We start from the raw sequence: 18,553 nt of genomic DNA, 5'->3' as shown, positions 1-18,553 counted from the left end.
AACTCTATATGAATATTAGAAAATAAAAATAAAAAAGGAATAAACTAGACTAAACTAAAATTTAAAAAAAAATCAAAAAATAGAAATGCAAAAGAAAAACACAGGTTTATGTATCAAAAAGTTCAGGTTAGAAGGTTATTATGGAATTTGTTGTACTGGACAGCTCACTGTGATGGTAAATAGGTTAAAAATTATCTATATAAAAATAATGAGCCGGAATAGTGGGAACAAATTAAAAATAAAAGTTGTCCTATGAAGTAGTGGTGGTGGTTCTCTTATAATCTTTTTTTTTTTTCTTTCCTGGTTGGTTTTCTGGGGGAGGGGCCTGCCATGTGGGTTTTCAGTCAATGATGTTCCCTGAGTTAAGTCCTCCAGTCCCCCTCAAGGGGGTGGGCTCTGAGGAAACCAATTTTTTCAGGCTTTCGTTCTCTGGAGGTTTTTATGTTTGTTCACCTTTTTTTTTTCCTCTCACCTTGACCGCTTTTGATGGTTTTTGTAGGTTTAGAGGAAAGCAAACTGCACCCTGACCTCCCTCTCAGAGAGAAGCCTCAGTCTGTTCTTCTGTGGGTGTTGCAGAGCCCATATAAATCCCCCCTTGGCCGCTGGCAGAGCAGGTTCCCAGTCGTGGTCCCTGGGGACTCAGGATCTTCTGCTGCAGCTGTTTGAGCAGCTCCCGACCACCAGAGAGGTTCCAAGCAGCGATCACACACTGAGATTTTCCTGCTGGCCCAGGCTGGGAGTGCCTGATCTTTCTGGGTCTAAGAGCGCCCAGCTTGCACGCAGCTCTTTCAGGGGAGGCTGTGGGTCGCGAGTGTGTCTCAGGCTCTGAGAACGGGGTGCAGGTCAAAAGCACCAGGCTGGGCCTTTGCGCACCTCTCTCAAGGGAGAGTTTGGGGCACGCGTCTTAGGCTGTGAAACAATGGTGCGTGTCAAAGAGCGTGGGCTGGGCCTTTGTACCTCTCTCAGGGGAGGATGAGGGGCGCGCGCATCTCAGGCTCTGTAGCAGGGTTCGAGCATTCTGCCCTTCGGGGTGGCTCCCATCCCCTCACACGGGCCAGAACCCACGCAATCTCTGGTGCGCTGGCGGCTCAGGGACCAAGACCTGGTTTCTCTGCCGCACTCTCTGGCTCAGCGCCAGGGGAGGCTGTCCTGGGACCGGGGACTTAAGCCCCTGTCCCTAGCCGCCCCGATTCCCACAATTTCCCACATGCGATCTTTTGCTCTTTTGGAGTGCTTTCAACCAGCCTCCAAGTTAATGCTGGTCCCCAGACGCAGGGCACTCTCGCTCGTATTGGGGGTAATACTTTCCAACCGGTCACCTCTGGTGGCTCCCTCCCCCTTTTGTTTATCTTCGGATATCAGTCCGCCTCTCCCACTCTGCTTTACCTGCCCACTGGCGTCTTCTGCCCCTGTAGAGATCCAGACAAGTGTAATTCTGATCTCAGGCTGATTTCATGGGTGGTCGGAGTTCTTTGGTAGGTAATCAGCTCACTTTAGGGTACAGGTAGAAAAGGCACCTCCTCCTACTTCCCCACCATCTTGTCCCCCCTCCCACACTGAACTTTTGAAACAGTATCAAAGCAGAAAAAAAAAAAACGGTTAAAGCAAAAGTATACCCTTACAGTTTATATTCAAAGGGAAAGTTTAGAAAGGCAAATGAGCTTGCGGAGCGATTCAAATTAAGATGATTTATTGCAAGTTTCAAGAGAAATGTGAATGAACTTTAAAAATATGTATAGAAACATGTCCCTGATTTTGAGTGTTCCAGCTGAGAATCCAGCTTGGTGTGTAGACAATTTAAACAACAGGATATTTCCAGAAAAAAGGTCAATATTTGAAATCAGAACACAGTGGACTTCTTGGAAAGAAATCACATTTTCTTTGGAGTCTCCCATTTTTATTTTTTATATGATCTGACTTTGAACAAAATCATATGTGGTGTGTTTGTGTGTAAAAATGGGGTGTCTATTTAGACATTATAGAGATGTTCAAATAAAATAAATCTATAAAAGTAATTAGCAAATTTTAAATTTAAGAAAAACAGTTGCTTGCTTACTTAATGAATGAAGAAAGGGAAAGAGCCATAAATGCATTGTATTTTCACTCTGTCCTTTGCGATTTTCAGAGCAATATCATAAACTATAACCTCATTGGCATCAAGGGAATGCTATTTTTTTGTGTGCATGTTTTTGTTGCAATTTGACATTGTAACTAGCTAGACACCAATTCATCATTCTGCCTTTAATAAGTCCCATCAATCAAGTTCATTTCCCAGGAAGAGACTAATAGATGCCTCCATCCAATGCTGGAGTAAAGTCCATCTGGGCAAGAAAGGGAGATTATATTGAGGGAAAAAATAAGAATAGAAACAGCACTCGCAGAAAGTGTCATCTTTAACAGTAAATTTTTCACAGTTCAGAATCAATGTGTTATTAATATCTAATTAGAACTCTGTTCTAGGAACACAGGATAATTCATACATAGCTTCAGAAGTTTGACACTGACATGATGATAACATTATTTTGAATGATATCATGTCCAAGAAGAGCTATTTGAAAATAAGAAAGTGTGATGAGCAGACAGGAAATAGGAGACTAGATCCAAGTTAACAGACAAGTGTATGGAGCAAGACTTCTGGGGGCCTTTCGTCTAGGTAGGGAGATGTCAATATGGAAAAAACTCAAGGCCTCAGGGATAGTAGGCAGCAAGTAGGAGGCCTTTCCACAATGCAAGGATGTTCAGAAGGCCTGCCACCTAATAACTTTGAATTTCCTCTACATATGCCTAAAGACAGTAGGCAGATCATTTTTCAGAAGATACTATTTAATGGGGTAAGAAGTTTTGCTATAGTGCTATGTTAGAATTTGTTAGTCCACACGGCGGATGGTTAGAAGCTCATTTGTCAAGCAAGACTGAAATTAAACTGGATGGGAATTAACATGTTGACCCTTCGCCTTGTTCATATTCTCTTCATCTCTTATTAGTATTATTATAATCATCCTATACCCAGTTCCCCTGCCTCCACTCCACCTCCACAGTAATTTTCCTAAAACAGAACCCTAATAGCGTCACTTCTTAATATCACTGTTTAAAACCTTCAGTGTGTCCCATTACCATGAGGTCAATCCAAAAAAAATCTTAATATTGTGCATAAGGTACTTGCCCCTACTTTTTTTCTAGCTTCTTCCCTGGCTATTTTCCTTACCTTTCCTTTTCCTAACCACAGAAAACTGCCCACTGCCCATTGTCCATTCCATGCTGTTCCAGGTCTCCATTCTTTGGCTCTTACTGTTTTCTGTGTCTGGAATACTCCAACCTCTAACCTACTGAAATTCCAGACATCTATCAAAGACAGGTTTATCTCTGGGTAGTTTTGTGCAAACTTCCAAGCTAATCTTTCTTTGAATAATTTGTTCAACTTCTCTTTTTGACCTTTCTATATAACCTACAAATTTGAATTGCATTATTTATGTTTGTCTCCTTCATAAATATGTGAGCTCATCAGAGGCAGGGAATCTCTGATTTGTCTTGTTATCCCCAGTTCTTAGCTCTTAGTGTAATGCCCAGTACACAGAGCATCTTTACATTTCTTTTTGTTGAATGAATAAATTAATATATATCATTTGGGATTAGATTTGATTTAATACAATAGAAAATTCAAAATATATGATTCATATGAGATAGTGATTTTTTTCTCATATAAAAAAAATTCAGAGACTGTAGTCCAGGGCTGTATGGTGGCTTTATGCTGACATCCACATTACAAGAGTCTCTTAAAATTATGCTGCTGATCTGCAATGGACTCAATTGTATACCTCTGCACTTCAAATTAATGTTAAAGCTCTAAGCACCGATGCATCTGTATTTAGATATAGGGCCTATAAAGAGGTAATTAAGGTTAACTGAAGTCATAAAAGTAGGGCCCACATAGGATAGGATTAATGAATTTATAAGAAGAAATACCAGAGAACTCTTCCCTCTCTCCACCCTCTCCAACCCCAGGGTTTCAGGCACACAAAGAATAGGTCATATGAGAACACAGCAAGATGGCTGCTGCCTACAAGCCTACAAGAGAGGTCTCAACAGAAACTGACCATGCTGATACCCTGATTTTGGACTTTCCAGGCTCCAGAACTGTGAGAAAATAAATATCTGTTGTTTAAATGACCCAGTCTATGGTATTGATATTTGTTATGGCAACTCAATTTAACTAAAACACTAACCCTCTGGATTTGCTTCTGGAATAAGGTGGCCGCTGAAGCACTGGTGATTATGTCTGGTGAGTTCTAGATAATGGAAAGGAAAAAGGGGGAAAAGGAAAAAAGGCAAGAAATTTTCTCTCCTAGCTGTCAGTGCTCCTTTAAATTTCCTAAACATTCAGTTAGATAACTCTGACATCTTTGGCTTCAAGTGAGGCAAGAAAACATAATTTTTAAGCTGAGCTCATTGTACCTTTGAGTGAAATCAGGGTTTTGTTTGTGAAGAAGATGGGTAAAATGTATATTAGGTTGTTATTTAGCAGTCCCTGCCACATGTTCTATCTTGACAGTTCTGGCTGTTGGAAAGAGAATTTGTGTCCTGGCTGAATGGGGTGGCCACTTCAGCTACGCTAAATTTGTAAAATGAGTTGTAACTTGGGTACCAGAGTCAAGGACAAAGACAATAAAAAAGCTTAAATACAAGCTATTTTAAATACATTTGATGAAAGGGTTGGACAACATAATATTTCACTATATTCCTAGAAGAGGTTTTGATAGGATATTTTCTTTTTCTCCCAGCAAGGAGAATATCATGTAGATATTCAAATATGAAAATAAATCCTGGATCTATTACTTCAGAAAATTTGATTATACTGTACTCATCAGATTTCATCTACCAAAGCCAGCAGAAGAAAGGAAATAATAAAATCAGGGCAGAAATAAATGATAGAGAAAAAACAAACATTAAAAAATCAATGAAAGTAAGCTACTTTTTAAAAAAGATAACAATTGACAAACCTGTAGTTAAACTAAGAAGAAAAGAGAAGACTCAAATAAAATGGAATCAGAAATGAAAAAGGAAACTGCAACTACAGAAATACATAGGATTATAAGAGATTATGAATAATTACATGTTAAGAAATTATATAACCTAGAAGAAATAGACAAATTTCTAGAAATATACAGCCTACAAACACTGAATCAGGAAGAAATAAAAAATCAGAATAGATCAATAACAGAAGTAAAGAAACAAAACAGTAATCAAAAACCTTCCAATACAGAAACCTCAGGACCAGAGTTTCCCAGCAAGTTCTACCAAACATTTAACAAAGGAATGCTAATCCTTTTCAAACACTTCTAAAGAATTGAAGAGGAGGAAATATTTCCAACATTATCCTGATACCAAAGCCAGATAAGGACAGGAAAACAGAAGTAGAGATCAATGAATATAGATACAAAATGATGATAATCACTTTGATGAATATAGATAGAAAAATTATCAGCAGAATATTAGCAAACCAAATTGAAGAACACATTAAAAGCACAATATACCATGATCAGGTAGGATTTATCCTTGGGATATAAGATGATTCAATCCATGAAAACTAATGAATGTGATGATACCACATGAATAGAATAAATGATGCAAATCATATGATCTTCCCAATAGATGAAGAAAAAAACATTTGGCAAAATACAACATCCTATTATGATAAAAACACTCAACAGATTGTTTTTCAGAAAACATATCACAAGATAATAAAGACCGTATATGACAAACCCACAGCTAACATTTTACTCAATGGAGAATAAATGAAAGCTTTTGCTCTAAGATCAAGTACAAAACAATGGCACCAACCCTCACCACTCTTTAATTTAAATTCAATTAATCAACGTATAGTGTATTATTAGTTTCAGAGGTAGCATTCAGTGATTCATCAGTCTTATATAATACCCAGCGCTCATTACATCACCTGCACTCCTTAATGTCCATCATCCAGTTACCTCACCCCTCACCCCCCTTCCATCCAGCAACCATCAGTTTGCTTCCTATGATTAAGAGCCTCTTATGATTTCTCTCCCTCACTGGCTTTGTTTGTTTGTTGTTGTTGTTGTTTCCATTTCTTCTTCTATGATCCTCTGTTTCCCTCTTAAAGTTCACATATGAGGGGCACCTGGGTGGCTCAGTGGGTTAAACCTCTGCCTTCAGCTCAGGTCATGATCTCAGGGTCCTGGGGTCAAGCCCTGCATTGGGCTCTCTGCTCAGCAAGGAGCCTGCTTCCCCCTCTCTCTCTACCTGCCTTTCTGCCTACTTGTGATCTCTCTGTCAAATAAATTAATAAAATCTTAAAAAAAAATTCACATATGTGTGAGATCATATGATAATTGTCTTCCTCTTATTTGACTTATTTTGTTTAGCCTAATACCCTCCACTTCCATTCACATCATTGCAACGGCAAGATTTCATTTTTTTGATGGCTGAGTAGTAGTCCATTATATATACATACCACATATTCCTTATCCATTCATCTGCAGATGGACATCTGGGCTCTTTACATAGTTTGGCTATTGTGGACATTGCTGCTATAAATATTGGGGTGCAGGTGCCCCTTTAGATCACTACACTTTTATCTTTGGGGTAAATACCTAGTAGTGCAAGTGGTGGATCCCAGCGTAGCTCTATTTTCAACTTTTGAGGAACCTTCATACTGTTTTCCAGAGCAGCTACACCAGCTTGCTTTCCCACCAATAGTTCAGAGGGTTCCCCTTTCTCAATATCTCCATCAACATCTGTCCTTTCCCGACTTGTTAATTTTAGCCTTTCTGACTGGTGTGAGGTGATATCTCATTGTGGTTTTCATTTGTATTTCCTTGATGCTGAGTGATGTTGAGTATTTTTTCATGTGTCTGTTGGTGATCTGTACGTCTTTGGAGAAATGTCTGCTCATGTCTTCTGTCCATTTCTTGATTGGATTATTTGTTCTTTGGGTGTTGAGTGTGATAAGTTCTTTGCAGATTTTGGATACTAGCCCTTTATCTGGTAAGACAATTGCAAATATCTTCTCTCATTCTGTCAGTTGTCTTTTGGTTTTCTTAATTGTTTCCTTTGGTGTGCAAGAACTTTTTATCTTGATGAAGTCCCAATAGTTCATTTTTGCCTTTGTTTCCCTTGCTTTGGAGACATGTCTAGCCAGAAATTGCTGTGGTGACATCATACAGGTTGCTGCCGGTGTTCTTCTCTAGGGTTTTGATGGATTCCTGTCTCACATTTAAGTCTTTCATCCATTTTGAGTCTATTTTTATGTATGGTGTAAGAAAATGATCCATTTTTTTCTTCTGCATGTGGCTATCCAATTTTCCCAACATCATTTGTTGAAGAGACTGTCTTGTTTCCATTGGACAATTTTTCCTGCTTTGTTGAAGATTAGTTGACCATAGAGTTGAGGGTCCATTACTGGATTCACTATTCTGTTCCATTGATCTATGTGTCTGTTTTTGTGCCACACCATACTGTCTGATGATTACAGCTTTGTAATAGAGCTTGAAGTCTGGAATTGTGATGCTACCGGCTTTGGTTTTCTTTTTCAACATTCCTTTGGCTCTTTGGGGTCTTTTCTGCTTCCCTACATATTTTAGGATTATTTGTTCTAGCTCTGTGAAAATAATTGGTGGTATTTTGATAGGGATTGCACTGGATTGTACATGAAAGTACAGATTGCTCTAGGTAGCATAGACATTTTAGCAATATCTGTTCTTCCAATCCAACAGCAGGGAATGTTTCTCCATTTCTTTGTTTCTGCCTCAATTTCTTTCATGAGTTTTCTATAGTTTTTTGAGTACATATCCTTTGCCTCTTTGGTTAAGTTTATTCCTAGATATCTTGTGGTTTTGGGTGCCATTGTAAATGGGCATAGATTCCTTAATTTCTTTCTGTTATCTCATTTTTGGTATATAGAAATATAACTGGTTTCTGTGCATTGATTTTATATCCTGGCATGCTGCTGAATTCCTATATGAGTTCTAGCAATTTTGGGGTAGAGGCTTTTAGGTTTTCCATGTAGAGTTTCATATCATTTGCAAAAAGTGAGAGTTTAACTTTTTCTGATATTTGGATGCCTTTTGCATTTTGTTTCTTTTTGTTGTCTTTTTGCCGAGGCTAGGACATCTAGTACTATGTTGAACAACAGTGGTGAGAGTGGACATCTCTGTCATGTTCCTGACCTTGGAAAAAAGCTCTCACTTCTTCCCCATTGAGAATGATGTTCACTATTAGCTTTTCATATATGCTTTTATGATATTGAGGTGTGTTCCTTCTATCCCTACACTGTGAAGAGTTTTAATCAAGAAAGGATGTGGTACTTTGTCAAGTGCTTTTTCTGCATCTATTGAGAGGATCATATGTTTCTTGTCCTTTCTTTTATTAATATAGTGTATCACATTGATTGATTTGCAGATATTGAACCACCCTTGCAGCCCAGGAATAAATCCCAAATGGTCTTGGTGAATAATCCTTTTAATGTACCATTGGAACCTATTGGCTAGTGTCTTGGTAAGAATTTTGGCATCGATGTTCATCACAGATATTTGTCTGTAATTCCCCTTTTTGGTGGGATCTTTTTTCTGGTTTTGGCATTAAGGTAATGCTGGCCTCATAGAAAGAGTCTGGAAGTTTTCCTTCCACTTTCATTTTTTCAAACAGCTTGAGAAGAATAGGTATTAATTCTTCTTTAAATGTTTTAGAATTCCTATGGGAAGCCGTCAAGCCCTGGACTCTTGTTTGTTGGGAGATTTTTGATTACTGCTTAGTTTCCTTGCTGGTTATGGGTCTGTTCAGGTTTCCTATTTCTTCCTCTTTCAGTTTTGGTAGTTTATACATCTCTGGGAATCCATCCATTTCTTCCAGATTGCCTACTTTGTTGGCATACAGTTTCCTATAATATGGTCTTATAATTGTTTGTATTTCTTCAGTGTTAGTTGTGAGCTCTCCTCTTTCATTCATTATTTTATCTATTTGGGTCCTTTCTCTTTTCTTTTTGGTAAGTCTGGTCAGAGGTTTATTGATCTTTTTAATTCTTTCAAAGGACCAGCTCCTAGTTTCATTGATCTGTTCCACTGTTCTTTTGCTTTCTATTTCATTGATTTCTGTTCTAATCTTTATTAATCTCTTCTCTTGTTGGAGTTAGGCTTTATTTGCTGTTCTTTCTCCAGCTCCTTTAGGTGTAAGGTTAGGTTGTGTATTTGAGAACTTTGTTGTTTCTTGACAAGGGCTTGTATTATATACTCCCCTCTTAGGACTATCTTTGCTACATCTCAAAGGTTTTGAACAGTTGTGTTTATATATTCCTTTGTTTCCATGAGCTTTTGAAGTTCTTTAATTTCCTGGTTGATGCATTCATTCTTCAGTAGGATGCTCTTTAGCCTCCATGTATTTGAGTTCTTTCCAAATTTCCTCTTGTGATTGAGTTCTAGTTTCAAAGCACCATAGCCTGAAAATATGCAGGGAATGATCCAAATCTTTTGGTACTGGTTGAGACCTGATCTGTGACCCAGAGAATGTTCCACGTGCACTTTAGAAGAATGTGTATTCTATTGCTTTAATATGGAATGTTCTGAATATATCTGTGATGTCCATCTGGTACAATGTGTCATTCAAAACCCTTCTTTCCTTGTTAAAATTCTGCTTAGATGATCTGTCTTTTGCAGCAATAGGGTGTTAAAGTTCCCTTTATTTATAATAATTAATAAATATTATTTATTTATTATATATTTAAATAAATAATATTTATAATAATTAATAAATAATTATTGAATTATTATCAATGTATTTCTTTAGTTTTGTTATTAATTGATTTATCTAATTGACTGCTTTCATGTTAGGTATATAAATATTTAGAATATTTTGATCTTCTTTTTGGATAGACCCTTTAATTATGATATAATGACCTTCCTCATCTATTATTACATTCTTTGGTTTAAAATCTAATTTTTCTGATATAAGAATTGCTACTCCAGCTTTCTTTGAATGTCCATTAGGATGAGAAATGGTTTTCCACTCCCTCACTTTCAATCTGGAAGTGTTTTTTGACCTAAAGTGAGTCTCTTGCAGACAGAATATCAATAGTTTCTGCTTTTTCATCCAATCTGATACCCTGTGTCTTTTGATTGGGGGCATTTAGGCCATTTCTATTCAGAGTAACTATTGAAAGATATGAATTTAGTGCCACTGAATTACCTGTAAGGTCACTGTTTTTGCATATTGTCTCTGTTCCTTTCTAGTCTATGTTACTTTAGGGCTCTCTCTTCACTTAAAGTTTCCACTTTAATATTTTTTGCAAGGCTTGTTTAGTGATAACAGATTCTTTTATTATATGTTTTTCCTGGAAACTTTCTATCTCTCCTTTTATTTTGAATGACAGCCTTTTGGATAATGTGTTCTTGGCTGCCTATTTTTCTCACATAGCACCATGAATATAACATGCCAGTTCTTTCTGGTCTGCCAGGTCTCTATGGATAGGTCTGCTGCCAGTATGTTTCTACCCTTGTAGGTTAGGAACCTCTTGCCCCTAGTTGATTCAGGATTTTTTCTTTGTCTCTGAAATTTGCAAGTTTCACTGCTATATGTTGTGGTGTTGATCAATTTTATTGATATTTGAGGGTTGTTCTTTGTACTCTCACCACTTTCATTCAATATAGTGCTGGAAGTCCTAGCTATAATGCCAGCAATGAGACAACAAAAAATGAGTTATCCAAATTGGAAAGGAGGAAGTAAAATGCAGATAATATTGTCTTATATATAATAAATCCCCAAGACATAACCAAAGAACAAGTTCAGTAAGGTTGCATGATATAAAATCAATGCAGAGAAACCAGTTGTATTTCTATATGCTAACAATGAAACATCTGAAAAAGAAATAAAGGATACTATCTCATTCGCAATAGTAGCAAAAGCAATAAAATATGTAGGAATAAATTTAGCTAGGAAGTGAAAGATTTCTACACTAAAAACTATAATACTTCATTGAAAGAAATCAAAGAAGATACACACAGAAAAGGAAGGTATCCCATGTTCTTGGTTTAGAAAAATTAATATTGTTAAAATGTCCATACTGTCCAAAGTTGTATATAGATTCAAGGCAATCCCTATCAACATTCCATGGCTTTATTTTTTCCACAAAAAATAGAGAAAAAAATAATCCTGACATTTGCATGGAATTACAAACAAAACAAAACAAACAAAAACTAACTCATATAGCCAAGCAATCCTGAGAAATAGGAACAAAGTCAGAGGCATCACACTTATTGATTCCAAACTACACTACAAAGCTATAATAATTGAAACAATATGGTACTGGTACAGAAATAGACACATAGACTAATAGAACAAAAGAGAGTACCCAGAATTAAACAGTATTCAACAAGAGCCCCAATGGGGAAAGGACAGTCTTTTCAACAATTGGTGATGGGAATACTGAAGAACCACAGGCAGAAAAATGAACTTGGACCCTTATCTTACACCACTCACAAAAATGGATCAAAGGCTTAAATATAAGACCAGAAACCATAAAATTCCTAAGCAAATATACAGAGGAAGTCCCTTAAAATTGGTCCTGGCAATGATATTTTTGGGTATGACACCAAAAACATAACAACAACAACAACAACAAAAAATTAACCAGTGGGACTACAAACTTAAATGCATCTTCACAGAAAAAAAAAATCAGCAAAAGGCAACCCACAGAATGGGAGAAAATATTTGTAAGCCATATATCCTATAAGGGGTTAATATCCAAATTGTATAAAATCCCATACAACTAGATAACAGAAAATACACAATCCAATTTAAAAATGGGCAGAGGAATTAAAAAGACATTTTTCCAAAGTAGACATACAGGAAAAGGTATTTGCAAACGACCTGATGAAGGGTTAGTATCAAAAATCTATAAAGAAATTATCAAACTCAGCACCCCAAAAACAACAACCCAGTTAAGAAATGGGCAGAAGACACAAATAGACATTTTTCCAAAGAAGACAGCCAGATGGTTAATAAACACATGAAAAGATGCTCAATGTCTCTCATCATCAGGGAAATATATATCAAAACCATGATAAGATAACTTGCACCTATCAGAATGATTACGATTAGCAACACAAGAAATAATAGGTGTTGGTGAGGATTTGGAGGAACATGAACCCTCTTGAACTGTTTTCAGAATGCAAACTTGTGCAGCAGATTTGGAGAACAGTATGGAGGTTTCTGAAAAAACTAAAAAGAGCTACCCTATGATCCAACATTTGCATTGCTAGGTATTTACACAAAGGGAACAAAAATACAGATTTGAAAGGATACATGCACTCTGATGTTTATACCAACATTTGCAACAAAGCCAAACTATGGAAAGAGCCCAAATGTCAATCAACTGATGAATGGATAAAGAAGATATGAGATATATATATATATAATGGAATATTACTCAGCCATCAAAAACAATGAAATCTTGCCATTTGCAATGACGCGGATAGAGCTAGAATGTATTATGTTAAGCAAAATAATTTAGTCAATGATAAATAGCATATGATTTCATTCATATGTGTAATTTAAGAAACAAAACAGATAAACATATGGGAAGGCAGAGAAGAAGGAGGGAGGGAAATAAACCATAAGGGACTCTTAACAATAGAGAAAAAATTCAGAGTTGATGGAGGGAGGGGGATGGGGGATGGGCTAGATGGGTGGTAGGTATTAAAGAAACACTTGTGATGAGCACTGGGTATTGTATGTAAGTGATGAATCACTGAATTCTACTTCTGAAACCAATATTGCACTGTATGTTAATCAACTAAAGTTTAAATAAAAATTAAAAAAACAAAGGAATACAATGGCAAACATGTACATGAAAAGATATTTAGCAGCACTAATCATTAGGGAGATGAAAATTAAAACCTTAAAGAGATATCACCTAATACATGTTTTATGTCTATCATTAAGAAACTTAGGTTACAGGTTATCACTTTCTGGTTTCAGTTGCTCAGAGGTCCAGAGGAGTATCCCCTTGTATATTCTGGTCCCTAGGCTACCTTGAGTGGTTTAGGTTCCTGACAGCCATTGATCCCAGATGGAGGCAGAAATTGAGGAAAGCAGTATGAGGACATTTTAGTTAATAACGTAAAGACAGCAAAGTTAAGGATGCAGTCTGAAATTTATCCATCCACTTGGTGAAGAAATAAGGGATTGGCCTTGCTAAGGGACTGGCCTATTCTAAGTATTGTGGTAGCTGGGAGAATGAAATGGAGGCAACCTGGATCTTTAGGGGAGAAAGAAAGGACAGACTTTAAAAGGGAAATTTCCTGACAGCAAAGAACCCATAAAAGAGTCTTTGCTAAAATAATGGTCTGTGAAGTGGAGGGTATGGGATACTATGTAAAAAAGTGCAAAATCATTCACTAGGGCTCAGGAAGAAATTTTAGAACTTTTAAATATTTTTTCTCACTTTAAATTATTTGTATGTAGTTTTATAATGTACATAATATAAAAATGGTAAAGTTGTATAACTTATAAATAACTATATGTACATTGTAGGTATATGGTCAATAATTTTATTGATGGAATAATGATCAAAAAAGTTTGAGGCCATAACACTGAAGTGTCAAAGGAGTGAGATGTTTATCCTCCTAAAAGCCAATTTGTAATAGACATCATAGAGGTAGCAACAGGAAGGCAAATGCTTTGGCAAAGTAAAAATAAAATAGTATGTGGCACCTGGGTGGCTCAGTCAGTTAAGCTCCTGACTCTTGATTTTGGTCAGGTCATGGTCTCAGTGTTGTGAGATTGAGCCCCAAGGCCAGAGTCTTCCTTGGGATTCTTTCTCTGCCTCTCTCCCCACCCCCTCTAAAATAAAGAAATAAAATCTTTAAAAAAGATAGTAGAAACAGGTTCATCCTAATTATAGAGAAATTTTACATTTTTATCCTTTTGGCTTTGTACTTTCTTGAAATCCTTACTTCTTTCTTAATAAGGTGAGTTTTATGAAATTGGGAATAGAGTAAAACTCAAGTATTTTTATTTCATTACTTTCCAGACCAAAGACTCAGTAATCATTGCCTGATCACAGCAAACCAAAAAATATCAGGTATAAAATAAAACATTTCTGTAAAGCAAGAACCAAAAGAATCTACTTTGCTTTTTTTTTTTTTTAAAACTCAGTGATTTTCAGGCATCCCAATGACTTATTGCTACCAGTCATGGAAAAAATAAAGAATGCCTTTCAGATTGCTAAAGTTAAGGCAATTGCTCTTTTTTTCCCTTCACATTTGAAATAGGAAAATAACGCAGGAAACAAAAAACAAACAAATCTTGTTTCAAACATTGAAAAACCCTCGGTCTTGCTATAGGTTACAATAAAAATCGATTAATTCAATAGCAACAGATATGGCTTCATGTGTTGTACATCTTTAGACCCCTACAAAACAGAATTTACCCTTCATATGAAAGGGCAGAATTTTATCTTCTGTTTCCCACATGGGATGAGAATAGAAATATTTAATAAAAAGGTAAGGAGACAGAGATATTTTTAGCATGATGGCATGTATAAGAAGTATAAATTATTAATAAGGGAAGGCCCATTCTATAGATGATCCTTGATGGAGTTAGAGCCAAGATCCTGGGAAAGGGGTGGGCTGGGGAGAATCGATCAAGAGAATTGGGATTAAAGTAAAGAGTAAGTGGAAATCACAAAGGAAAACCAGAGCCTAAGTAAACTGCAGTTGGTCATCCAAAGTCGATAATAAATGAATTAAGGATGAGACAGCAAGAAAGGTTAAAAAAAGAAGTTTTGTATTTATATCATCTTTTAGAATCTGTGTATATGAACAACAGCATAACATGAATTTCTTTCTCATTAGCAATCTCCTAGAGGCTCTATGACTCAGCAGATTCTCTGTTAATGGACAGACAAATCACCACCTAGTTGGAGTATTTGCCTATCATAAAGTTTCAGAGTTAAACTGGCAGATTCTGTCAACCAGAGAATGTCAGCCTTTACAGAGATGATTAGTATTTCCAGAAATTTCCCTAAGTCAATGTCTGACAAATCTAAGCCCTAAACCTATGATTGGGTTTTTGCTGCTGGCATCATATTCACACTACACTTAGTTGTAATGGAAATTTTAATTATTTATTTCCTTACTGTATTATTGTAAAACTTATTTATGGTGTTGATTTAGATTTCAGTTAGCTTTGCCCTATTTTGGTACATCTATAGGCCTCTGTATGATAGTTTCCAAATACTATCTTTCCAATGTAAAGTCTAAATTAGAGGCTAAGTGACAACTATAAATATGAAACAGAAGCAATTTATGACAAAGCTATATCTCATTCTTCAAATATTTGTAAGTTTCTAGTTTGCTAAACACTCCTCTGAGCATTTTTAAGTGATAAAAATTGGAATATATATAACATAGTGTGATGGTTAATTTATGTGTAAATTTGGCTAGGCCATGGTACTCAGTTGTTTAGCTAAATGTGTTTAGATGCAGCAAAGGTATATTTTAGATGTGATTAACATTTAAATCAGTAAGTAGACTTTGAATATATTAATAACATGGATGGACCTCATCCAATCAGTTGAAGGCTTTAAGAGAAAAGACTGAAGTTCCTGGAAGATGAAGAAATTCTGCTTCCAGATTACTTTGTATTTAAGACTGCAACATCAACTTTTGTTGGAATTTCCAAAGGCCCATCTGCCCTGCAGATTTTAGACTTTCCAGTGTCCGTAGTAGCATAAACATATTCTTTTAAAATCTCTCTCAAGGGGCGCCTGGGTGGGCCCAGTGGGTTAAAGCCTCAGCCTTCAACTCAGGTCATGATCCCAGGGCTCTGGGATCGAGCCCCGAATCAGGCTCTCTGCTCAGCAGGGAGCCTGCTTCCCTTCCTCTCTCTCTGCCTGCCTCCCTGCCTACCTGTGATCTCAAATAAATATCTAAAATATGTCAAATAAATAAATAAAAATCTTAAACAAATAAAACCTCTCCATATAATTTATATATCTATATAATTTAATATATAACCTATATATTATAATTTGTATATAAAAATATAATTTAGAAATATAAACCAAAAACTCAACTGATAGATTTTTTTTTTCTTCTCAAATTAGTTTAATAAGTTATGTTGGCATTTTTAAAAAAGACTTTATTTATTTATTGGGAGAGAGAGAGGGAGAAAGCATGAGCCATGGGCAGGGGCAGAGAGAAAGGGAGAATCAGACTCCTTGCTGAGCAAGGAGCCCGATGTGGGGCTCGACCTCAGGACCCCAGGATCATAACTGAGCCAAAGGCAGATGCTTAACTGACTGAGTCACCCAGGGGCTTCCTAGCTTTATTTTGAGAATGAATAAAACCTGGTAAACACATGTATTCACATACGAAGTGTTTTCTTACCAAGTACATAGTGGGAAATGAAACATGGGAAAAAATATATGTGTCCAAGCACACCAATGAGAATAGTAGAGGTATGCTGACCCCATTTTTCAATGTTCTACTGATCATTACCCCCTTGATTCTGTTAGTTCTAACACCTGCTAGCTGAGAGAAGATACTGCCAGGCCTAAAGTAAAGTCCCAACGATGCTAGCCTTATTTCACCCAAAACATCCTGTGTGAAAGTGCAGTCCAAGCATTTCAATAGTCTATCATTAAAAACTGAAACAAGATTTTGAAGATTATTAGAAGTTGTCCAGACGTTGAGCATATACATGCATCCTATCTGAAAATCAGTCTGCTTAGATCCTCAAAGGCTTACCCCATAAAAATGATTATTTTGTTTTGGCTGCTGGCCAATGTAAGCAATTCTAAGAGGTTCCAGTCATTTTCTTCCTTGATGTGCTGATGTGGTAAGTTAGAAATGTCTGTCTGTCAGCAAACAGATTTTATGCTTCCTCTTTTAACTCTAAGACATCTATCGAGTTAGACTGGAATCATGGAATGCCAAAAGGTTGGTTAAGTTCAAGTACTTCATTTAAGTCTTTGGCTTCTCAGATAGCCCCTGAATTACAAATTCATCCCTATGGGAGCATTTTCTTTTTTAGGATTGTCCTTTACCTGTGCCTTGAAAAACTAAAATTAATCTGTCTGGCTGGTCTGATGCTCTTAGAGGGTCATATTGAACCACTGTATCAAAAACGCCTACATTTTTATATTTTCCAATTTTGATGTAGCTGTAAAAGCAGAGCTAGAAATACAAATACTAGCTACCTTTTTGACATTAACTAATTATGGAATAAACTATAGTTTAAGGAGAAATTTATTCCGTGCACAATGGAAAAAGCCATGGAAATCCTCAGATCAACTGCAGATATTTCTTTCTCCATTTATCCTTTATTACACAGATGTCCCATGTTGTTCAGGGGACCATGGAGAGAAGCCTGGAGTTTGAGTGCACTGGGATAAAACAATAAAATGTGTAAATGTGATGCATATTTAATCATAGTCATGTCTTAGGCAATGTAATTGGAATGAATTGCATATCTTACTAAAAGGTACAATTATTCTACCAATTTTAGCTATCTTAAGTTCCTCACAAAGTTCCTTCATATTCATATCAGAAAGGAGTCTTTTTGTAGAGCCGAGATAAGAAAATAGTCTATGCTTCATTTTGGTCAGGATGAAGCTAGGTCAACAAAACCAGGAGGGCGAGTTTAAGTTGTCAAAAGAGAGAAGCAGATAAAAAATACCTCAGACTAAACATTTACACATTGTCTATCTGGACTTGACTTTGACCAGTGTGTTTTTAAATCTCTGGTGATACGTGACAGACAAAAGAATAAGCGGTCCTAAAGACTGCCAGCCTCTCATCTAGAGGTGTAGGTGGCCACAGGCATTTGACCACCATTGTCAAGATTCAGAAAGTCTGAATAAACATCAACATTTTCATAAGGAAGCTGAGGAATTCCAGATGCACCAGCCCAGTGAGAGCAATACTCTGGAAAGGAAATTGTGGCAGACATTCCCACACCTCTTGGACAGACAGTCACATTTCCTATTTGGGGGCACCCACTAACCCCCAAGTGTGGGAATTGAGCAAATATCACTTTTGCAGCCTAGTCCAGTGAGGGCATATTTTGATTCCAGAAAATTAGCAAGCTGACCAAAGGAGTCTACCTCTGAAAATTCCTGGCTACTTCCTCACAACCTGAGACAAGAATGACAAGGAATATTTTCTCTCTCAGGAAAGAGAACCTTGCTGAGATTTAAACTCTTCATTTTAGACAGGGTCTGCCTTCTAGAATTTTAGGCAAGACCAAGTTAGTTAAAAAAGAATGTGTGTAGCAAAATCAAACAAAAAGAAATGCCATGAACATTTTTGAGTGTTGTTATATAAGGTGTTTTAAAGGAAAGGGATTATATTTTTATAAGAGGTCAGAATAATTTTCAAAAATATTCTTTCTTCTAGGTTTACTATTGCTCCTCTATTCAAACCCATTAAATGAGGAAATGTTTTATTTAAATGTGGTAGAGGGTAATTCAACTCAAATATTGTTAATATTGGAAGTAGAAGTTATTCTTTCTGGACGCTATGGT

This window comes from Enhydra lutris, unplaced genomic scaffold (assembly GCF_002288905.1).
Source record: "Enhydra lutris kenyoni isolate GAN:26980312 unplaced genomic scaffold, ASM228890v2 scaffoldscaffold2, whole genome shotgun sequence".
Taxonomy (NCBI): domain Eukaryota; kingdom Metazoa; phylum Chordata; class Mammalia; order Carnivora; family Mustelidae; genus Enhydra; species Enhydra lutris.
Note: the sequence above shows the minus strand (reverse complement) of the source record.